Raw genomic sequence first — 25336 nt, forward strand, 5'->3', positions numbered from 1 at the left:
AACAGGCAATATGTGTGAGCTTGGTGTTGTAACAGTAACGCCCGTACTTTAGTACAGTGGAGAGCATGGATTGACGCCAGGGCGTGTACGGACCATGCTCAGAGAGTCAGAGGGAGATGGGTAGTATGATAAGTTCCTTTTAAGTTGAAACTTGTGTGTATTTAAATATCGACCAATTATATCACGTTTTACAGACGAACAGTTGAGATTATGAATATCCAGATAGAGGTAGGGAGAGACATCGTCCTTCTGCGTCGGCGTCGGTGATGTCCCACGTTGTTGAACTCCTTCCCCCTCACCATAGAACTCCTCTTAGTACCATGACACTGCGTTTTCCCACGGCGGTTGACGACCTCCGAAGTTCGGATGAGACTCGAACCTGGGAGTCAGACGACTGTTGATGACTGCGTGTAGCGTGGAATATTTAATTAGCTGTTATTCCACGGAAATCCCATGGAAGGAACAGAGAAATGTGTGGACTTCGCACAGAATGTCAATAGAATCTGATACGATACTTCTCTACCGCACTGCACTAAAGAATGTTACACGACACTGTTCGAAAATTCACAAGTTCCACAGTTAGTAGGGTTGGACGCGACCACTTCGAAGAAATTCAAATAAACTCAGTATCGCAGTTTGTGACGATGACGAAAATTAGCACAGTTCAAAATGTGAAATGAATTATCGTTTGGTACACTCGTCGACGAATTTGAAATTAATGGGGTAACACAATAATCTGGAACCTTCTATGACTTTAAGATTCAGTCTTATGAAATGAAATGATCACCATTACTTTGGCATAGTCCAATGAAAAGAAATAAATTAAGTCACTAGGACACTGTCTAACGTAATGCTTCAACACGATAAAATGAATATACAGTTCTATGAATGCAAGTTAGAGCACACACAACTTTATGAAAAGAAATTACGTTCTTTCATGAAGGCAGTCTTATTTGGGCACAGTGTTATGGCAAGAAACTGAGTTTTCACGAAGGCACAGTCTCATTAAATGAGACGCACAGTCTTTATGGAACGAGTTAAGCACAGTCTCTCGAAAAGAAACTAAGTTGTTACTGAGGAACAGTCTTTAAGAATTGAGCTAAGCCCAGTCTTACGAAAAGAAACTAAGTTTTTACTGAGGCACAGTCTTTATGAATTGAGACGCACAGTCTTACGAAAAACACAGTCGTTTGAGAAAAGTTCATGCGGAACAGTCCCGTAAAATAAATTAAGGTACTGTCTTTGCGAAACTATCACTCTTGTATTACGGTACAGTTTGTACAAATTCGTCACTATCAATAACTCGAGATGATCAGCCTCTCTCAATCTCCCACGAAATTAAAGTCCTAAGATCGCACTTCTAACACTTAGAAAATTTAGCTGTATCACTCACGTTCTGTCATCGGCGCTCAGCCGGACAGAGTAACGATCTCGAGTACAATTTCCAGAGCTGTCCCGCACGACGTGGCAGCTGGGATACGAAGACACACACTCAGTGAATTCTACTTTTTTCTCGGGAGGGCCCAGAATCCTGCTCCCCCACGTGACCATCGACTCAATCTACATGGCCTTGGACATGCTATTAATTCTAAAGAAGAAAGAAATAGAAGGGAAGAGTGGGAAGTGATAAAAGGAGTATCTGCCGGTTCCCGAGTAAACTCGCTACCACGTCATCCTGTTTCCATGGTAGACACGTTACCAGGCGAGTTTGTTTCGGTAGGATGATATTAAGGTGTGGTGTTGAAGGGTCAAGGAAAAACCACATAGCCAGAAAAGAGAAATAGCCTACATGTAAAACCTGACATCTTGTGATAGCACATGCAAGGATGTGGGCTGAAGAAGGTCCAGTGGTAGTGTTAGTTGAGAAGAGGTATCATGCACCAGCCATGAACCGTAGTCTCGCCGTTCCATCTGCCAGGAGATCAGTCCGTCTGGGAACAGTCGTGACTAGCGTGGGCCTTGCCGGTTGCGGAGCCATGCGTCGAGTACCACTACGGCCCGCCGCACAGCGCCACCTCCTTGGGGTCCCTTGTACCCAGTCTCCGATCCCGGAAAATGAGGCCAAGCCCGCCGAGGCGGGGCCTCCTGGAAGGGGGTCGGTCATGACGCTGGGCCTCCTTTCTCTCTGCCCGCGCCATGGCCCGGTAGACTGGACAACTGCGATGGGAGGCCGGGTGGTCCCCGCGCAGTTGGCGCATACCGGCGCCTCCTTAAGTGTTGCGCAGGCCGTGTAGTGGTGATCACCCCCACAACGGTTGCACCTCACTTGCAGCCCACACCTCTCCTGCCGGTGGCCACACCTCAGGCAGCGGAAACACTGCAAGTGCTGCTGAGGGGGACGTTTCTATCTCACCTGATTGCCGCTACCCGCTGAGGTCCTCTCCTGATTTTCTCCTCGGTAGACTGCTGTCCTGGGTGCAGTCCTGGGTTGCGGCTGGGCGGCCCTCTCCTAATGGGCCGGCGTCGTCTTCCTGGTCCGGCGTCATCATCTCCCCGGCTGTTTCTTCTCGGCAGGAGAAGAGGCCTTGTCCTGGTGGCCCCCCTCCCGGCCTGGTGACCGCGGGGTTGTGGGTGGCTCGGCTGCGTCACCGTCTTCTTCCTTCTGCTGGCTGGCGGCGGTGGCGTCGGTTGGCGCTAACACTCGATTGCATTCCCTGTTCTGTAGGGCGCACATCGAGGTCTGCAGCTCGACAGACATACTGGCAGGATGGGCCTGGACAACAGCCTCAGAACGCCAGAGGGCGTCCTTCTCCACTGCTGTGCTACCATCCACCGTCACGGGCGCTCTCCTGGTGGGCCTGGGTCTGCGTCCACTTCGCCCTGGTAGGCGGTCGACGTTCCTGGTTGGCGGTCTTGTTGGTCTTCGTGTACTTCGTAAAGTACAGCGGTCCAACTGAGGTCGTGCCGTCGATGCTCTCGGGAGCGCCGCCGTCGTCCTCGGTCCTCGGCTCCGTCTACGTGGCTGCATCCTGGTAGCCTGAGACGTCCAGGTGCTCCCTGAGGCCTGGTAGCCGGACAACCTCGTAGTGCTTGGACACCAGCTCCTCGTCGGCCTTGAAGCGGGCTGCGTCCTAGGGGCGGATGATGACCGCCCAGACGGGACCACCTCGACAATGATCTCGATGATCGACTCTCCCATGAACTCGGCAGCTGCATTAAGGAGGTCGAGTATGCGGACGGTCCCTCGGTTGGTGCGCATCCCCCCAGTGGTTGTACACCAACAGCGAAGGGAGTCTGACGTCAGGGGCGACCCCTGAGCTGAGCTCCACTTGTATTCTCGCTACGGCTCCCCTGCATTCGTAGCCAGCCGGTGTCGTTGGTAAGCTTAGCTTCTCCATCCTGATACTCATGAAAAGAAATCCTGAAAGAGAACAGAAAGCGAGCACAGAGAAGTGCTCAGCTCTGATAAAAGCCCTTTCAAAGTTGTACTAATAAGTACAGCCGCCTGACTAGCACTTAGAAAGTACAGAGTGCCTGGCAAGGAGAGGGAGAGCAGAGCGACAGGCACGTACGGATTTCCACTACAACGGTCAGCTCGTCCTTGGGAATTCTACTGAGCCAGCGCGTTTCTTTTATACGCGTGGTTCGGACTGCGAAGTTTCAAATACAAGATTTTCAACCTTTAATTACTCTGCTATCCTTCCGCCAGTTTTCTTGAAACTTGGTACATTATTATCTGTTATAAGGATCTACATGATGACGTGGTTAAAATTTTGATAGGACATATCACTCTGGATTTAAGGAAATAGAAGCAATGGAATGTTCGATCGTGAAGTTACTTGGCCTTGGCTGGCTCCCCGAAGCTCGCGACCACCTGCCTCGCTGTCACATCCTATGCCGGAGCGCTCAGCGGTTTTTTCAAACCATAGCAGAGCGGTGTTAGCTCGAGTAGCGTAAGAAATACTTTGACGGCTAATGTTGAAGGGCATTCCCTCTCCATCTCCCCCCTGCTCAGGGAAAAAGAAAATTGGTACAAGATTTTCTTTTGTATCTATCTTCTTTCAAAGCATTCCTTGAGGTGGGTAGCGTTGAAAATTCCCTCGAGGTCGCCATTCATTTTCTCCACTTCATAGGCACCGTTATCTAGTGCTGTAATTACCCTTTGGTGTCCTTCAAACAAGGGACAGAATTTAGCATAAATTCCCTGTTAAGGATTCGAGACCGCAGGTATCGGGTAAGGTCGTGTCTTACATGGCGAGGTGTCTGTCACCTCTAAATGGTGTTCAATATCTTTGATAACTCCAGGTTTGTCACCAAACACATCTGGAAATTTTCTAAACTGGAATAAATCGTGAATTTGTAAGGACCCTCATTAACCTCATCATCAGGTCCTCAATGGGTCCCACTTCCTCGGGTCCTCCCTCTTTGTGAATGCATTCTTCTACAGGAGGATACTCGCTCATCTTCCCTTCTACAATTTTCACCGAGGTATCGAATCCCTGATACTTCACTTCATTACCAATGACCAGCTGCAGCTCTGCAGACTTGACATCGTAAAATTTGATTAGGCTTTCAGGATAATCAATGACTCCTCCATGTTGTATTAGGAAGTCTGATCCAAGGATTAAATCAAACTTCATCTGGGTCAACATTAAGAATAGATGTAAGCATCTGACACCTCCAATTTATAATTCAAGAAAAGCCTGGAATCTGCATTTAATAGCCTTATCAGAAACAATGACTTTCACCTTCGCCTGGGCAACAGGTAGGATGGAAATATTTGTCTCTCTTGCGCTACATCGACTAATTTCTGAGAAAATAGAGAGGCCTGAGAACCTGAATCCACTAGTGAAACAACATTAATATTTTAGAGGTGAAGCTTCCACGGTGTGAAGTATTGTTCAGTTTAATTTCCGGGTTGAACCGTGTTGTAGTTGTCTGTACAACACGTACAGTTTGCCGACGTTTCGAATACATTGCAGTATTCTTTGTCAAGGCGACTGAAATACCCCTACTCGATCCGAGGTAATCAGTCTCCCAGGCAGAAATTACACTACTAGAGTGGCCTTGATCTTGGCCTTTTATATCCTAGCCTTTCTGGCTGACGTAAGCCCTGGTTGTCTCGCCTATGAACGATAGGCATCCAAGAAGTACTGCTTTTATATTCTTCTCCTAAATTTATGTTGTTTGGATATTTCTTGATTTCGATAGCCTCGCGGATTTTCCTTTCCAGATTCCAAGGGATAGCTGCTAGGATCTTGGTCTTATCAAATGATATTCCGTGCCTTGTTTCGTAGGAATGCTTGGCTACCGCTGAAATATCTGTGTTTTGGTTCTTGGTGTGACGGATATGTTCTTTTAGGCGGGTGGAGATCAGACGTTTTGCTTCACCAACATAACAAGCTCCGCAGCTACATTCAATGTGATATACTGCAGGAGCCTGTAATTCTATTGTGTCTTTTACTGGTGGTAGATAACGGGCTAACTTTCGGTTAGGTTTATAGATGGTTTTTATGTCGTATTTGTCCAGTATCTTGCCGATCCTGTCTGTAGTATTTTTAATGTATGGCATAATCGCTGTTTTCGGGAGGGTCAGTTCTTCTTTCCCGTTGTTTTCTCTTACGGCGGCATTTTCTTCGTTCTCTTCTGATTTTTTAAGGACTCGTCGGATGTTATTGAGCGAGTAGCCATTTTTCCTGAGGATTCTCGTGAGGTGTTCTTTCTCTTCCTCGAGGTGATCTGCGTCTGATATAGCTATAGCTCCGTTCACCAGTGATGTTAGGACAGCCTGCTTTTGTGATGGGTGATGATGAGACGAGACGTGTAGGTACCTATGTGTGTGTGGTGGCTTCCTGTATACTGCGTGACTCAGAGTCCCATTGGAGTTGCGCTTTACTAGGACATCCAGGAACGGTAGTTTTCCGTCTACATCGATTTCCATGGTGAACTGAATATTTGCGTGAATAGAGTTGAGATGGTCGAGAAATAGTTGTAGGTTATTGCTCCCGTGAGGCCAGATTACGAATGTGTCGTCCACAAAAAGGAGAAAACATATCGGTTTCAGGGTGGATGTGGCTAAGGCTTTCTGTTCGAAGTGTTCCATATACATGTTTGCTATTCTTGGAGAGAGTGGTGACCCTATCGTGGACCCTTCTGTCTGTTCGTAGAACTCCCCGTTGAAATAGAAATACGTGGCGTTAAGCATTCTTTAACTAGTGTTGACAAGTCTTCTGGAAGTTTCTGGTCTAATAGCGGAAATACTTCTTTTAGTGGCGCCTAAAAGAACATATCCGTCACACCAAGAACCAAAACACAGATATTTCAGCGGTAGCCAAGCATTCCTTCGAAACAAGGCACGGGATATCATTTGATAAGACCAAGATCCTAGCAGCTATCCCTTGGAACCTGGAGAGGAAAATCCGCGAGGCTATCGAAATCAAGAAACGTCCGAACAACATAAATTTTGAAGAAGGATATAAAATAAATAAATCATGGATGCCTATCATTCGTAGTTTAAGACATACAGACCACAACATAAACACACCGGCCGGAAACCACATTACATAACAGCGCGGGCAAGTCCCCACTAACTGGCTGTGACACATACCTTCCAGAACGCTCACGTGATAGCCAGGGCTTACGTCAGCCAGAAAGGCTAGGATATAAAAGGCCAAGGTCAGGGCCACTCTAGTAGTGTAAATTGCTGCCTGGGAGGTTGATTACCTCGGACCGAGTAGGGGAATTTCAGTCCCCTTGACAAAGAATACTGCAATGTGTTCGAAACGTCGGCAAACTGTACGTGATGTACAGACAACTACAGCACGGTTCAACCCGGAAATTAAACTAAATAATTCTTCACACCGTGGAAGCTTCACCTCAAAGATACGAAAGCTTTACAGGGAGGATATTTTCAAAGCTACTGGGCAGTTCGATAACCTTCGAAAGAAAATGAGTAACTACCTGGCTCGACTCGCCTTTTTGAAACGCTGCAGGGACAACAGCATTATACCAGCATGTGTGAGAGTGAAATATCACAACAAGAACCAACGGACAGACCGTATTCTTCACGAAACCAGCATAAATCTCCTCAGAGAACGGATCAGTGACACCAGACAGACTCTGGACCACGTCAACAAGAAATTATTTCATCTCCATCTGCAAATTTCCAGCACTTTGTCTCTCATTGACTGGACCACGTTATACAGCATTAGCAACACACAATCCCAGGGTACACTGGAACTAGACACTGCCAAACAAAACAAGAAATTCAATCGCCTCCTACAAAAACAGAAACCGAAACCACCTGCTCCACTGCAAAAAAATGTAAGAGTCAATCTCACAGACCTACTACCTCGGTCTTGAAAAAAGGACTAAACTACGCAGTAGCTCCGAATAGTATACCGGTGCAAGAAATAATCAGCAAAGTTGAAATTGCAATCCGACACCTTCCTACCGAATCTGCAGAGGAGATCAGACAGGATATATCATGTCTACTGAGAACCGCAAAGCCGCCGCCATCCAATTTGACCAGAGAAGAAATGCATGCCCTAAAACACTACGTCAAGATATGGTAACAATTATCCTACCCAGAGATAAAGGCAACGCTACGGTGATAATGACACGCACCGACTACACTCGGAAAATAGGGCAATTACTCACCGATTCTACATACAGAAAAATATGAAACCCTACCAACCGCATTAAGAACAAACTCCACATACTAGTTAAAAATTCCAGTATCCCAGCTGAAATAAGGAGAAGCTGATATCATCGGACCCGATACCTCCTAAATTGTATGGCCTTCCTAAAATCCATAAAGAAGGTATTCCGCGGCGACCTATCATGAGCGCTAGAGGATCTCCGACGCACGATATCGCCCGTTACCTTCCCGGTCTACTTCAGCCACATATAGGACACACTGAAACCTACGTGAAGGACTCCCGACATTTCATCTAGCCCTTAAGGACCAATCAATTGAATGTATGGACTTATTAGTAAGTTTTGACGTCACGTCACTTTTCATCAAGGTGCCGCTAACAGAAGTATTTCCGCTATTAGACCAGAACCTTCCAGAAGACTTGTCAACGCTAGTTAAAGAATGCCTTAACGCCAAGTATTTCTATTTCATGGGGAGTTCTACTAACAGACAGAAGGGGCAGCGATTCGGACGCCACTCTCTCCAATAATAGCAAACATGAGTAGATATAATCAGGGATTCGGCGGCCTACTCCTCCAACGGCCCTCCTCAGAGCCCTCCTCCTCCGGCGGGAAATGTGAATTTTGGCGGGAGATTTGAATTTGTAAACAAAGCCACGTGCTTTTTGACAGCTGTCATCGACAACAACGCATCGCTAACCTCACTGCGGCCATCTTGACGGGCCTAAACCTCATCGCTGCCAACTAAACCTCACTAGCGCGTGATTTGAATTGGTAAACAAAGCCACGTGCTTTTTGACAGCAACGTGCTTTTGACAACTATCTTTAAACAACAACGCATCGCTAACCTCAGTGCTGCTATCTTGATGGGCCTAAACCTCATTGCTGCTAACTAAACCTTACTAGCGCGAGATTTGAATCGGTAAAGAAAGCCACGTGCTTTTTTGACAGCTGTCATACGTCATCTTGCATCACAAACCTCAGTGCTGCACTCTATACCGCACTCCTGGTAATTTAAAATCCACGTGTTTTTTTGACAGCTGTCATCCGATATCTTGCATCGAAAACCTCAGTGTTGCACTCTTTAGCTACTTACCTTTGAGAAGTGATGTTGGCAATTTCCACGTGCTCTTGTTCGGAAACAAACCTATGTGCTTTTTTGACAGCAGCCATCTTTAATCAACAGAGCATCGTGCTGCCCTCCTTAGCTACTTAGCTTTGAAACGTGGTGGCGGGCAATTTGAAAAAATCTACGTGCTTTTTTGACAAGCAACCATCTTTACTCAACAGAGCATCGTGCTGCCCTCTTCACCTACTTACCTTTGAAATGTGATGGCGGTAATTTCTACGTGACAGCACTCATCTGCCAACTTGCATCGCTTACCTTTGCGCTGTACAGCTGTTATCCTCCAACTTGCATCGCAAACCTCATTGCTGCCCTCTTTAGCCACTACCTCCGAAATGTGGTGGCGGAAAACTTGAAAAATTCCGTCAGCTGTTATCCGACATCTTGCATCGCTTACGTCAGTGCTGCTATCTTTACGGTACTAAACCTTACCGTGGTGGTGGTGAGATATTTAAAATCTACATCCTTTTTTGACAGCTGTCATCCGCCATCTATCTTCGCTTACCTCAGTGCTGCTATCTTTACGGTACTAAACATTATCATGGTGGTTGTGGGAAATTTAAAATCTACATGCTTTTTTGACAGCTGTCATCTTTAATCATGAGAGCACCGTGCTGCTATCTTGCGGCTAATTTGAAAAAAGTTCCGTCAGCTGTCATCCGCCATCTTTAATCAACAAAGCATCGTACTGCTATCTTTAGCTACATACATTTAACATGTGGTGGCAGCAATTTGAAATTTTATCCAGCTGCCCTCTTTAATCAACTGAGTACCGTGCTGCTATACTTAGCTACTACTTTTGAATTGTAGTGGCGGATAATTTGAAAGAAAATTCCGTTAGCTATCATCATTAAACATTAGTGCATTCGCGAACCTAACCTCTAACAAGATGGCCTTTCCGACGCTAATTAGCGCAAGATGGCGGAGGCTGTTATGGCTACCTCCTCCAACTCCACCTCCTCCTTCTCCTCTACCTCCTCCACATCATCTGTCAAGGCATAGCTTTATCGAACATGTATCGCCAAGGCAAGAGTGTGCAGCGATAACATCATTGTGCATGTTTAGACTTGTGCATTACAAAAGAAACGTAACAAGACTAGAATCGAACACTGCACTCGATGTTGTTAACTTCAACATGTGATTAGAACATTGATTGATGTGTTCAAAACACTAAATAAGAGAGCAAGACTTGAATCGAACACGATACAACATGTGTTTAGAACATGTCAGGGGATACCTTTGTTCTAAGAAGATTAGATTGAAACATAACAACGCTAGAATCGAACACTGCACTCGATGTTGTTAACCTAAACATGTGATTAGAACATTGTTTGGTGTGTTCAGATCACTAAATAAGTGATCAAGTCTGGAATAGAACGCCGTACTCGATACATGTGTTTAGAACATGTCAGGGGATAACTTTGTTCTAAGAAAATCAGATTGAAACATAACAAGACTAGAATCGAACACTGCACTCGATGTTGCTCACATCAATATGTGATTAGAACATTGTTTGATGTGTTCAGGACACTGCATAAGTGATCAAGACTAGAACCGAACCGTACAGTGTACTTAATACAACATGTGTTTAGAACATGTCAGGGGATAACTTTGTTCTAAGAAGATCAGATTGAAACATAACATGAATAGAATCGAACACTGTGCTCGATATAACATGTGATTAGAACATTGTTCGATGTGTTCAGAGCAAACGTACAACTTCAATGATTTGCCTAGTGTAAAAATCAAAAACACACTGTGCATATATCGCGTAGCTAACTCTCTCAGTAAAGGATATTGCAAATGTACAACCTCAAAATACACTGAACAAATATCGCGTAGCTATCTCGCTCAGTGAACGATACAGCAAAGTACAACAGTAGTAAAATTGGATTGTTCGGCCGCCACCACCGCCACCGGGCTCCCAGGGGCCTCCTTTACCACCATACCCGGGAGACCTTCCCAGGGGCCGGCTCCACCACCACCACCACCCGGGATGCCTTGCCAAGGGCATGCTCCACCTCCCGCGGTAAATATGAATTGGTAAACAAAGCCACGTGCTTTTTGACAGCTATCATCGACAACAACGCATCGCTAACCTCAGTACTGCCATCTTGACGGGCCTAAACCATAGTGGTTACAACTTAACCTAACTAGCGCGAGATTTGATTCGGTAAACAAATCCATGTGCTTTTTTGACAGCTGTCATCCGCCATCTTTAATCAAGAGAGCACCGTGCTGCCCTCTTGCAGGTAATTTCGTCAGCTGTCATCCGCCATCTTTAATCTACAGAGCACCGTGCTGCCATCTTTATGGCTACTACCTTAAGCACATAGTAGCGGTCAATTTGAAATGTTCCGTCAGCTGTCATCAAGCATCTTTAATCAAGAGAGCACATTGCTGCACTCTTCAGCTACTTACCTTTGAAATGTGGTGGCGGCAAACCCCACGTGCTCTTGTTTCGAAACAAACCCACATGCTTTTTTGACAGCTGTCATCCGCCATCTTTAATCAAGAGAGCACCGTGCTGCACTCCTCAGCTACATACCTTTGAAATTTGGTGGCGGCAATTTGAAAAATTCTACGTGCTCTTGTTTGTAAACAAATCCACGTGCTATTTGATAGCTGTCATTCGCCATCTGTAATGAACTGAGCACCATGCTGCTATCATGCGTTCAATTTCGTCAGTTGTCATCCGCCATCTTTAATATACAGAACACAGTACTGCCCTCTTTATCGTAGTAGTGGGCAACTTCTAAGTCACAGCTGTCATCCGCCATCTTTAGTCAACAGAGCATCGTGCTGCTATCATGCGGGAAATTTCGTCAGCTGTCATCCGCCATCTTTAATCTACAGAGCACCGTGCTGCCCTCTTTATCGTAATAGTGGGTAATTTCTACGTCACAGCTGACATCAGCCATCTTTAATTAATAGAGCATCGTGCTGCTATCATGCGGGCAATTTAGTCAGCTGTCATCCGCCATCTTTAAACTACAGAACACCATGCTGACCTCTTGCAGGCAATTTCGTCAGCTGTCATCCGCCATCTTTAATCTACAGAGCTCCGTGCTGCTCTCTTGCGGGTAATTTCGTTAGCTGATATCCGCCATCTTTAATCCACAGAGCACCGCGCCGCACTCTTTAGTTAGATACATTTCAGCGGGCAATTTCGTCAGCTGTCATCCGCCATCTTTAATCAAGAGAGCGTAGTGCCGCACTCTTTAGTTGAAATGCGGTGGCGGCAAATTCCACATCCGCCATCTTTAATCTACAGAGCACCTTGCCGCACTCTTTTAGTTGAAATGTGGTGCCGGAAAATTTGACAAGCTACCAGCTTTAATCAAGAAAGCATCGTGTTGCCATATTTATTCTTTGACATGTGGTGCTAGGTAATATGCTTAGCAGCCATCTTTAATCAAGACAGCACCGTGCTGCGCTCTTTATCGTAGTAGCGGACAATTTAAAATAACGTGTCAAGGAATACTACACTTCTGAACAGCTTGCGTAAAACAGCGATTGTTATAACCTCCTTTCCCCTGCTCTGTCAAGGCATAGCTTTATCAAACATACAACGCGATCTTATGAATAAGACAGCACACACATCGCGTACCTGCAGTGATGCATGTTTAGACTTGAACACACATCCTGCTGTTAGAAAACCTATTACAACTAGAATCGCATACTATAGTTCGATGTTGTTGAACACTGCATTGCATGACTAGAATCAAACACTGTTTAGAAAGAAAAATCTCTTCTCAACATACTTACTGAGCTGCTCTTCCTGCTCTGTGATTGTAAAACATAGCAAGACTAGAATCGAACACTGCTCTCGATGTTGTTAACTTCAACATGTGATTAGAACATTACATCAGATTAAAACATAGCAAGACTAGAATCGAACTCTTCCTGCTCTGTTAATGTACATCTCTATCGAACATGCATTGCAAAAGCAAGATTGTAAAACATAACAAGACTAGAAACGAACACTGCACTCGATGTTGTTGACTTCAACATGTGATTAGAACATTAAATCAGATTAAATCATAGCAAGGCTAGAATCGAACACTGCACTCGATGTTGTTAACCTTAAGATGTGCTCAGAACATTAATTGATGTGTTCAAAACACTAGATAAGTGATCAAGACTAGAATAGAACACGATACGACATGTCTGAGAATACATATCGCGTAACTACAGTGATGCATGTTTAGACTTGAACACATACTGCAGTTTAAAACCTATTACACTAGTATCGCGTACTATAGTTCGATGTTGTAGAACACAGCATTGCAAGACTAGAATCAAGCACTGCTTAGAAAAACAAAAAAATCTCTTCTCAACATGCAAAATCAAGATTGTAAAACATATCAGGACTAGAATCGAACACTGCACTCGATGTTGTTAACTTCAACATGTGATTAGAACATTAAATCAGGTTAAAACATAGCGAGACTAGGATCGAACTCTCCGGCTCTATCAAGGTACATCTCTATCGAATATGCATTGCAAAAGCAAGATTGTAAAACATAACAAGACTAGAATCGAACACTGCACTCGATATTGTTAACTTCAACATGTGATTAGAATATTAAATCAGATTAAAACATAGCAAGACTAGAATCGAGCACTGCACTCGATGTTGTTAACCTTAACATGTAATCAGAACATTAATTGATGTGTTCAATAAACTAGATAAGTGATCAAGACTAGATTCGAACACTGTACTCGATACAAAGTGTATTTAGAACATGTTAGGTGATACCTTTGTTGTAAGAAAATCAGATGAAAACATAGCAAGGCTAGAATAGAACACTGCACTCGATGTTGTTAACCTTAACATGTGATCAGAATATTAACTGATGTGTTCAAAACACTAGATAAGTGATCAAGACTAGATTCGAATACTGTATTCCATACAACATGTATTTAGAACATGTTAGGGGATATCTTTGTTCTAGGAAAATCAGATTGAAACATAACAAGACTAGAATCGAACAATGCACTCGATTTTGTTAACTTTAACATGTGATCAGAACATTAATTGATGTGTTCAGATCACTAAATAAGTGATCAAAATAGAATCGAACACTGTACTCGACACAATATATGATCACAACATCGGTTGATGTGTTTACAACATGTCTGGGGTATACCTTTGTTCTAAGAAAAAAATTAGACCAGAATTCTGAACATCTCGCGCAAAATAGCAACTCTTATAACTTCCTTTACCTTTACCTTTACGTACTCTGCCAAGGTACATTTTTATCGAACATGCATTACAAAAGCGAGAGTGTGCAAGTTTAGACTTGAACACATATTACCGTTCAAAAACATATATACATACTATAGTTCGATGCTGTAGAACACAGCATGGCAAGACTAGAATCAAGCACTGTTTAGAAAAAAATCTCTTCTCAACATACTTACTGTGCTAGACGATAACATACTTACGAATTCAATCAACACCTTCTTTCTTGCTCTTATTCTTCTTCGAGAGGAAGGAGTAGGAGGAGAAGGTAATACCTAATCTAAAATAAAAGAATATGCCAATTCTACAGTACCGGTATTTATTTACATCTTGTATGTACAAGTTTTATCATGAATGATTTTACTTGTTGTGATGTTTGAGTACTTTTCCCTTCTCGATGTAATTCTTATATGTACATGCTTTATCTTACAATTAATAATGCAAGTCTTGTATGTATGAGGTTTACTTGATGTTGTGCTGTAGTAAACACTGCTATAACTAAAAACCGAGCGATACAAAACTTAGACTGTTTGATAGTAAATCAATTAACTAATTAAATCAAACAGTTTTTAACCTTGCGACTCGAGAGAAGGACATTAAGTAACACCCTTATCGAGCTTTATCTGCAAGAGTGCTTTTACTTTGTTAGGTATAGAACACTCATCTCTCTATCTGCTTTTTTAAATTTACGATAATATCTAACTTCTATAGGTAAAAACTTAGTTATTCAGAACTCGCGATCATGTCTGCCCTCTATAGGTTAAAACTTGGTTTCTTCCGAACATCACATCTTTCGCCTAATCTCTATTGATAAATGGTTGTTCTCTTTTCAGATGTTTCCCTACTCGCAGTGTAACCAAACGTTTGCAAGACGTGACATCCTTGCACGTCATATAAAATCTAAACACCGAGAAGCATCCGATACGTTTCCCTGAGAGCAGTGCAACGTAGCCTTTACAAGACGGGGCAGACTCACGCGTCATATGAAATCAAAATCATGAGGCATCTACTATGTTATTCTGCGAGCAGTGTAGTGTAATATTCGGAAGACAGGATAGCCTCACGCGCTACATAAAATCAAAAACATCAGGCATGTACTATGTAATTCTGACAACGGTGTAGTGTAACATTCGCAAGACAAGATAGCCTTACACGCTTAATATCGAAAACAACGCTTGCAGGATAAAATTCCGACACTACAATACCTTAAAGTTGCTGCAACGGAACAACATTTTAACTAAAGTGCGTAAGTCAGCTAAAGTTGTTGCATTTTAACAACGGTAGGGGTATAGATGTATGCTTGTATTAAAATTGTATGTGCATATAACTAATATGTAGAAATACTTCGAATTGCTTAGGTAATTTATGGATTAAGAGCTTTGCAACGTGTAACAGGTGTAGTTTCCTAATTTATTACTCATCAACAAAACTAATAACACAAGATGTATTCTCTATTCCGCGATACATAATGTAAATAGAAGGTTGATTTAGTTCTTCTATTTCTAAATCAGTTAGCACACTAAATCTATTAGGTAAAGAAACTTGATAGTCTTTGCAGAAGCATAAAATCTTTCTCCAAATTTCGTTTTTAATCGTAGTGAAATCACTTTAAATTGCTCATTTAGCGGTAGACTTGTTAGCGGCTTAGTAGTCGGAGTTGAAATATGACCTATCTGGTTTATCTTGTCCATGGTTTTTCTACAAAAAAGCGGAATACTAAATTTTAGATTTTAAAAACAATGTAAACATATAAGATCAATTAAAAAAGATCGAAACATACCTTAAAAACGTTCACGTTGCAGACTGCGAACGGTTACTCGGATAAATAAAATGTGCACGTTCAAGCCTGTAACTCTAATAAATGTCGACGATAACTCTTGATGTACCTAGAAAAGAACAAAGATATATGAATGTAGCGTTAGCACTTGCATCGCACATAGTGATGGTCGGATGTGAAAGGGCTACAAAAGTTACTTAGTTTGTTAACAGCTAGCCTAGGCTAAAATTATGAAGGTTACAAATGTTACTTTGTTTGTTAACAGCTAACCTAGCTATCTTTAAATCAAAGACCTTTATTACCTAGCGTAAAAGCAGATGTAATAATACGCTAAAACAATGAAGGTTACAAACGTTTCTTGGTTTGTTAACAGCTACCCTAGCTATATTTAAATCAAAGACCTTTATTACCTAGCGTAAAAGCAGATGTAATAATACGATAGGAAAGGACAAGACAGGTAGTCTAGAGATGCGATGTTTAGAAGGAACTAAGTTTCAACCTATTGAGGTCAGACATTGTTGTGAGAGTGAAGTTAGAGATTAACATCTTCCTTGTCTACGCTTTCTAATCCTCCTATCGTAAAATGCTAAAACAATGAAGGTTGCAAAATTTACTTGGTTTGTTAACAGCTAACCTAGCTATCTTTAACTCAAAGACCTTTACTACCTAGCGTAAAAGCAAACGTAATAATACGGTATGAAAGGACAAGTCAGCTACCCAAGAGATGCGTTGTTTAGAAGAAACCAAGTTTCAACCTATAACGAAAATTCAATTACTAACGATCAACCGGCATGAAGGATTGAAGAGAACAACTATTTATCAATAGCGATTAGCATAAAGTTGCAATGTTCGCAAGAAACCAAGTTTCAACCTATAGAGGTCAGACATTGTTGTGAGTTTTGAAAAGCAGACAGAGAGAGATGAATGTTCTATGGCTAACAAAGTACGAGCACTCTTGTTGTTAAAACTATAGTAACTCAATATCCTTCCCTCGAGTCGCAAAGAAAAAGGAAAATTCAATTACTAACGATCAACCAGCATGAAGGATTGAAGAGAACAACTATTTATCAATAGAGATTAGGATAATGTTGCAATGTTCAAAAGAAACCAAGTTTCAACCTATAGAGGCCAGACATTGTTGTGAGTTTTGAAAAGCAAAGAGGGAGAAATGAATGTTCTATACCTAAACAAGTAGAAGCACTCTTGTCGTTAAGTCAGCTAGCCTAGAGTTGCGATGTTTAGAAGAAACCAACTTTCAACCTATAGAGGTCAGACATTGTTGTGACTTTGAAGTTACGAGATTAACCTCTTCCTTGTCTACGCCTTCTAATCCTCCTATCGTAAAATGCTAAAAACAATGAAGGTTGCAAAAGTTACTTGGTTTGTTAACAGCTAACCTAGCTATCTTTAACTAAAAAAGACCGTTATTGCCTAGCGTAAAAACAAATGTAATAATAGGATATGCTATTTTTTTTGCAACTTGCTTCACGTCACACCTACCAGATATATCTTACCGCGACGCTGGGATAGGAAAGGCCTAGGAATTGGAAGGAAGCGGCCGTGCCCTTAATTAAGGTACAGACCCGGCATTTGCCTGGTGTGAATAGGATATGAAGGGACCAGCTAGCCTAGAGATGTGATGTTTAGAAGAAACCAAGTTTCAACCTATTGAGGTCAGACTTTGTCCTGAGTTTGAAGTTATGAGAATAACCTCTTCCTTGTCTACGCTTGCTAATTCTCCTATCGTAAAATGCTAAGAACAATGAGGGTTACAAAAGTTACTTGGTTTGTTAACAGCTAACCTAGCTATCTTTAACTCAAAGACCTTTATTACCTAGCGTAAAAGCAAATGTAATAATACGATATGAAAGGATAAGTCAGCTAGCCTAGAGTTGCGATGTTTAGAAGAAACCAAGTTTCAACCTATTGAGGTCAGACATTGTCGTGATTTTGAAGTTATGAGATTAACCTCTTCCTTGTATACGCTTTCTAAACCCCCTATCGTAAAATGCTAAAAACAATGAAGGTTGCAAAAGTTACTGGTTTGTTAACAGCTAACCTACCTATCTTTAACTCAAGGAACTTTATTGCCTAGCGTAAAAGCAAATGTAATAATAGGATATGAAGGGACAAGTCAGCTATCCTAGAGTTGTAATGTTTAGAAGAAACCAAGTTTCATCCTAATAGAGCTCAGACATTGTTGTCTGTTTGAAGTTACGAGATTAACCTCTTCCCTGTCTACACCTCCTAATCCTCCTGTCCTAAAATGCTAAAACTTTGAAGATTACAAAAGTTACTTGGTTTGTTGACAGCTGACGTAGCTATCTTTAACTCAAAGACCTTTATTACCTGGCGTAAAAGCAAATGTAATAATACGATATGAAAGGACAAGTCAGCTAGCCTAGAGTGGCCATCTTTAGAAGAAACCAAGTTTCAACCTATAGAGGTCAGACATTGTTGTCTTTTTCAAGTTACGAGATTAACCTCTTCCCTGTCTACAACTCCTAATCCTCCTGTCCTAAAATGCTAAAACTTTGAAGGTTACAAACTTACTTGGTTTGTTAACAGCTGACGTATCTATCTTTAAATCAAAGACCTTTATTGCCTAGCGTAAAACCAGACGTAATAATACGATATGAAAGAACAAGTCATCTAGCCTAGAGTTGCGATGTTTGGAGGAAACCAAGTTTCAACGTATAGAGGTCAGACATTGTTGTCTGTTTGAAGTTACGAGATTAACCACTTCCCTGTCTACACCTCCCAATCCTCCTGTCCTAAAATGCTAAAACATTGAAGCTTACAAAACTTACTTGGTTTGTTAACAGCTGACGTAGCTATCTTTAACTCAAAGACCTTTATTACCTGGCGTAAAAGCAAATGTAATAATACGATATGAAAGGACAAGTCAGCTAGGCTAGAGTTGCGATCTTTAGAAGAAAGCAAGTTTCAACCTGTAGAGGTCAGACATTGTTGTGAGTTTGAAGTTACGCGATTAGCCTCTTCCTTGTCTACGCCTTCTAATTCTCCTATCGTAAAATGCTAAAAACAATGAAGGTTGCAAAACTTACTTCGTTTGTTAACAGCTAACATAGCTATCTTTAACTCAAAGACCTTTATTGCCTAGCGTAAAAACCAATGTAATAATAGGATATGCAATTTTTTTGCAATTTGCTTTACGTCACACCGACACAGATATATCTTACGGCGACGATGGGATAGGAAAGGCCTAGGAATTGGAAGGAAGCGGCCGTGCCCTTAATTAAGGTACAGCCCCAGCATTCGCCTGGTGTGAATAGGATATGAAGGGACAAGTCAGCTAGCCTAGGGTTGTGATGTTCAGAAGAAATCAAGTTTCAACCTATTGAGGTCAGACATTATCGTGAGTTTGTAGTTATGAGATTAACCTCTTCCTTGTCAACGCTTTCTAATCCTCCTATCGTGAAATGCAAAAAACAATGAAGGTTGCAAGAGTTACTTGGTTTGTTAACAGCTAACCTAGCTATCTTTAACTCAAAGACCTTTATTGCCTACCGTAAAAGCAAATGTAATAATAGGATATGAAGGGACAAGTCAGCTAACCTAGAGTTGTAATGTTTAGAAGAAACCAAGTTTCAACATATAGAGGTCAGACATTGTTGTGAGTTTGAAGTTACGAGATTAACATCTTCCTTGTCAACGCCTTCTAATCCTCCTATCGTAAAATGCTAAAAACAATGAAGATTGCAAAATTTACTTGGTTTGTAAACAGCTAACCTAGCTATCTTTAACTCAAAGACCTTTATTGCCTAGCGTAAAAACATATGTAATAATAGGATATGCAATTTTTTTGCAATTTGCTTTACGTCACACCTACACCGATATATCTTACGGCTACGATGGGATTGGAATGGCCTAGGAATTGGAAGGAAGCCGCCGTGCCATTAATTAAGGTACAGCCCCGGCATTTGCCTGGTGTGAATAGGATATGAAGGGACAAGTCAGCTAGCCTAGGGTTGTGATGTTTAGAAGAAACCAAGTTTCAACCTATTGAGGTCAGACATTGTCGTGAGTTTGTAGTTATGAGATTAACAACTTCCTTGTCAACGCTTTCTAATCCTCCTATCGTAAAATGCTAAAATCAATCAAGGTTAAAAAATTTACTTGGTTTGTAAACAGCTAACCTAGCTATCTTTAACTCAAAGACCTTTATTACCTAGCGTAAAAGCAAATGTAATAATACGATATGAAAGGAAAAGTCAGCTAGCATAGAGTTGAGATGTTTGGAAGAAGCCAATTTTCAACCTATTGAGGTCAGACATTGTCGTGGGTTTGAAGTTATGAGATTAACCTCTTCCTTGTCTACGCTTTCTAATCCTCCCAGCGTGAAATGCTAAAAACAATGAAGGTTGCAAGAGTTACTTGGTTTGTTAACAGCTAACCTAGCTATCTTTAACACAAAGACCTTTATTGCCTACCGTAAAAGCAAATGTAATAATAGGATATGAAGGGACAAGTCAGCTAGCATAGAGTTGTAGTGTTTAGAAGAAACCAAGTTTCAACCTATAGAGGGCAGATATTGTCGTGAGTTTGAAGTTAAAAGATTAACCTCTTCCTTGTCTACGCTTTCTAATTCTCCTATCCTAAAATGCTAAGAACAATGAGGGTTACAAAAGTGACTTGGTTTGTTAACAGCTAACCAAGCTATCTTAAACTCAAAGACCTTTATTACCTAGCGTAAAAGCAAATGTAATAATACGCTATGAAAGGACAAGTCACCTAGCCTAGAGTTGTAATGTTTGGAAGAAAACAAGTTTCAACCTATAGAGGTCGGATATTGTTCTGAGTTTGAAGTTACAAGATTAACCTCTTCCTTGTCTACGCCTTCTAATCATACTATCGTAAAATGCTAAAAACTTTGAAGGTTACAAATGTTACTAAGTTTGTTAACAGCTAACTTACCTACCTTTAAATCAAAGACCTCTATTACCTAGCGTAAAATTCTAATCCTGCTATCGTAAAATGCTAAAAACAATGAAGGTTGCAAAAGTTACTTGGTTTCTTAACAGCTAACCTAGCTATCTTTAACTCAAAGACCTTTATTGCCTAGCGAAAAAGAAAATGTAATAATACGATATGAAAGGACAAGTCACCTAGCCTAGAGTTGCGATGTTTAAAAGAAACCAAGTTTCAACCTATTGAGGTCAGACATTGTCGTGAGTTTGAAGTTATTAGATTAACCTCTTCCTTGCCTACGCCTTCTAATCCTCCTATCGTAAAATGCTAAAAACAATGAAGGTTGCAAAAGTTACTTGGTTTGTTAACAGCTAACATAGCTATCTTTAACTCAAAGACCTTTATTGCCTAGCGTAAAAACGAATGTAATAATAATAGGATATGCAATTTTTTTGCATTTTGCTTTACGTCACACCGACACAGATATATCTTACGGCGACGATGGGATAGGAAAGGCCTAGGAATTGGAAGGTAGCGGCCGTACCCTTAATTAAAGTACAGCCCCGGCATTCGCCTGGTGTGAATAGGATATGAAGGGACAAGTCAGCTAGCCTAGGGTTGTGATGTTTAGAAGAAACCAAGTTTCAACCTATTGAGGTCAGACATTGTCGTGAGTTTGTAGTTGTGAGATTAACCTCTTCCTTGTCAACGCTTTCTAATCCTCCTATCGTAAAATGCTAAAAACAATCAAGGTTAAAAAAGTTACTTGGTTTGTAAACAGCTAACCTATCTATCTTTAACTCAAAGACCTTTATTACCTAGCGTAAAAGCAAATGTAATAATACGATATGAAAGGACAAGTCAGCTAGCATAGAGTTGCGATGTTTGGAAGAAACCAAGTTTCAACCTATTGAGGTCAGACATTGTCGTGAGTTTGAAGTTATGAGATTAACCTCTTCCTTGTCTACGCTTTCTAATCCTCCTATCGTGAAATGCTAAAAACAATGAAGGTTGCAAGAGTTACTTGGTTTGTTAACAGCTAACCTAGCTATCTTTAACACAAAGACCTTTATTGCCTACCGTAAAAGCAAATGTAATAATAGGATATGAAGGGACAAGTCAGCTAGCCTAGAGTTGTAATGATTAGAAGAAACCAAGTTTCAACCTATAGAGCTCAGATATTGTCGTGAGTTTGAAGTTAATAGATTTACCTCTTCCTTGTCTACGCTTTCTAATTCTCCTATCCTAAAATGCTAAGAACAATGAGGGTTACAAAAGTGACTTGGTTTGTTAACAGCTAACCAAGCTATCTTAAACTCAAAGACCTTTATTACCTGGCGTAAAATCAAATGTAATAATACGATATGAAAGGACAAGTCACCTAGCCTAGAGTTGTAATGTTTGGAAGAAAGCAAGTTTCAACCTATAGAGGTCAGATATTGTTGTGTGTTTGAAGTTACAAGATTAACCTCTTCCTTGTCTACGCCTTCTAATCATACTATCGTAAAATGCTAAAAACTTTGAAGGTTACAAAGGTTACTAAGTTTGTTAACAGCTAACCTAACTACCTTTAAATCAAAGGCCTCTATTACCTAGCGTAAAATTCTAATCCTGCTATCGTAAAATGCTAAAAACAATGAAGGTTGCAAAAGTTACTTGGTTTGTTAACAGCTAACCTAGCTATCTTTAACTCAAAGACCTTTATTGCCTAGCGAAAAAGCAAATGTAATAATACGATATGAAAGGACAAGTCACCTAGCCTAGAGTTGCGATGTTTAAAAGAAACCAAGTTTCAACCTATTGCGGTCAGACTTTGTCGTGAGTTTGAAGTTATGAGATTAACCTCTTCCTTGTCTACGCTTTCTAATCCCCCTGTCGTAAAATGCTAAAAACAATGAATGTTGCATAAGTTACTTAGTTTGTTAACAGCTAACTTTGCTATCTTTAACTCAGAGACCTTTATTGCCTAGCGTAAAAGCAAATGTAATAATACGATAAGAAATGACAATTCACCTAGTCTACAGTTGCGACGTTTAGAAGAAACCAACTTTCAACCTATAGAGGTCAGACATTGTTGTGAGTTTGAAGTTACGAGATTAACCTCTTCCTTGTCTACGCTTTCTAATCCTCCTATCGTGAAATGCTAAAAACAATGAAGGTTGCAAAAGTTACTTGGTTTGTTAACAGCTAACCTAGCTATCTTTAACTCAAAGACCGTTATTGCCTAGCGTAAAAACAAATGTAATAATAGGATATGCTATTTTTTTGCAACTTGCTTCACGTCACACCTACCAGATATATCTTACCGCGACGATGGGATAGGAAAGGCCTAGGAATTGGAAGGAAGCGGCCGTGCCCTTAATTAAGGTACAGACCCGGCATTTGCCTGGTGTGAATAGGATATGAAGGGACCAGCTAGCCTAGAGATGTGATGTTTAGAAGAAATCAAGTTTCAACCTATTGAGGTCAGACATTGTCCTGAGTTTGAAGTTATGAGAATAACCTCTTCCTTGTCTACGCTTGCTAATTCACCTATCGTAAAATGCTAAGAACAATGAGGGTTACATAAGTTACTTGGTTTGTTAACAGCTAACCTAGCTATCTTTAACTCAAAGACCTTTATTACCTAGCGTAAAAGCAAATGTAATAATACGATATGAAAGGATAAGTCAACTAGCCTAGAGTTGCGATGTTTAGAAGAAACCAAGTTTCAACGTATTGAGGTCAGACATTGTCGTGATTTTGAAGTTATGAGATTAACCTCTTCCTTGTATACGCTTTCTAAACCCCTATCGTAAAATGCTAAAAACAATAAAGGTTGCAAACGTTACTGGTTTGTTAACAGCTAACCTAGCTATCTTTAACTCAAGGAACTTTATTGCCTAGCGTAAAAGCAAATCTAATAATAATATATGAAGGGACAAGTCAGCTATCCTAGAGTTGTAATGTTCAGAAGAAACCAAGTTTCAACGTAATAGAGATCAGACATTGTTGTCTGTTTGAAGTTACGAGATTAACCTCTTCCCTGTCTACACCTCCTAATCCTCCTGTCCTAAAATGCTAAAACTTTGAAGATTACAAAAGTTACTTGTTTTGTTAACAGCTGACGTAGCTATCTTTAACTCAAAGACCTTTATTACCTGGCGTAAAAGCAAATGTAATAATACGATATGAAAGGACAAGTCAGCTAGCCTAGAGTGGCGATCTTTAGAAGAAACCAAGTTTCAACCTATAGAGGTCAGACATTGTTGTCTGTTTCAAGTTACGAGATTAACCTCTTCCCTGTCTACAACTCCTAATCCTCCTGTCCTAAAATGCTAAAACTTTGAAGGTTACAAACTTACTCGGTTTGTTAACAGCTGACGTATCTATATTTAAATCAAAGACCTTTATTGCCTAGCGTAAAACCAGACGTAATAATACGATATGAAAGAACAAGTCATCTAGCCTAGAGTTGCGATGTTTGGAGGAAACCAAGTTTCAACCTATAGAGGTCAGACATTGTTGTCTGTTTGAAGTTACGAGATTAACCACTTCCCTGTCTACACCTCCCAATCCTCCTGTCCTAATATGCTAAAACATTGAAGCTTACAAAAGTTACTTGGTTTGTTAACAGTGACGTAGCTATCTTTAACTCAAAGACCTTTATTGCCTAGCGAAAAAGAAAATGTAATAATACGATATGAAAGGACAAGTCACCTAGCCTAGAGTTGCGATGTTTAAAAGAAACCATGTTTCAACCTATTGAGGTCAGACATTGTCGTGAGTTTGAAGTTATGAGATTAACCTCTTCCTTGTCTACGCCTTCTAATCCTCCTATCGTAAAATGCTAAAAACAATGAAGGTTGCAAAAGTTACTTGGTTTGTTAACAGCTAACATAGCTATCTTTAACTCAAAGACCTTTATTGCCTAGCGTAAAAACCAATGTAATAATAGGATATGCAACTTTTTTGCATTTTGCTTTACGTCACACCGACACAGATATATCTTACGGCGACGATGGGATAGGAAAGGCCTAGGAATTGGAAGGTAGACACCGTGCCCTTAATTAAAGTACAGCCCCGGCATTCGCCTGGTGTGAATAGGATATGAAGGGACAAGTCAGCTAGCCTAGGGTTGTGATGTTTAGAAGAAACCAAGTTTCAACCTATTGAGGTCAGACATTATCGTGAGTTTGTAGTTGTGAGATTAACCTCTTCCTTGTCAACGCTTTCTAATCCTCCTATCGTAAAATGCTAAAAACAATCAAGGTTAAAAAAGTTACTTGGTTTGTAAACAGCTAACCTATCTATCTTTAACTCAAAGACCTTTATTACCTAGCGTAAAAGCAAATGTAATAATACGATATGAAAGGACAAGTCAGCTAGCATAGAGTTGCGATGTTTGGAAGAAACCAAGTTTCAACCTATTGAGGTCAGATATTGTCGTGATTTTGAAGTTATGAGATTAACCTCTTCCTTGTCTACGCTTTCTAATCCTCCTATCGTGAAATGCTAAAAACAATGAAGGTTGCAAGAGTTACTTGGTTTGTTAACAGCTAACCTAGATATCTTTAACTCAAAGACCTTTATTGCCTACCGTAAAAGCAAATGTAATAATAGGATATGAAGGGACAAGTCAGCTAGCCTAGAGTTGTAATGTTTAGAAGAAACCAAG

This window comes from Anabrus simplex, chromosome 2, assembly GCF_040414725.1.
Source record: "Anabrus simplex isolate iqAnaSimp1 chromosome 2, ASM4041472v1, whole genome shotgun sequence".
NCBI lineage: Eukaryota > Metazoa > Arthropoda > Insecta > Orthoptera > Tettigoniidae > Anabrus > Anabrus simplex.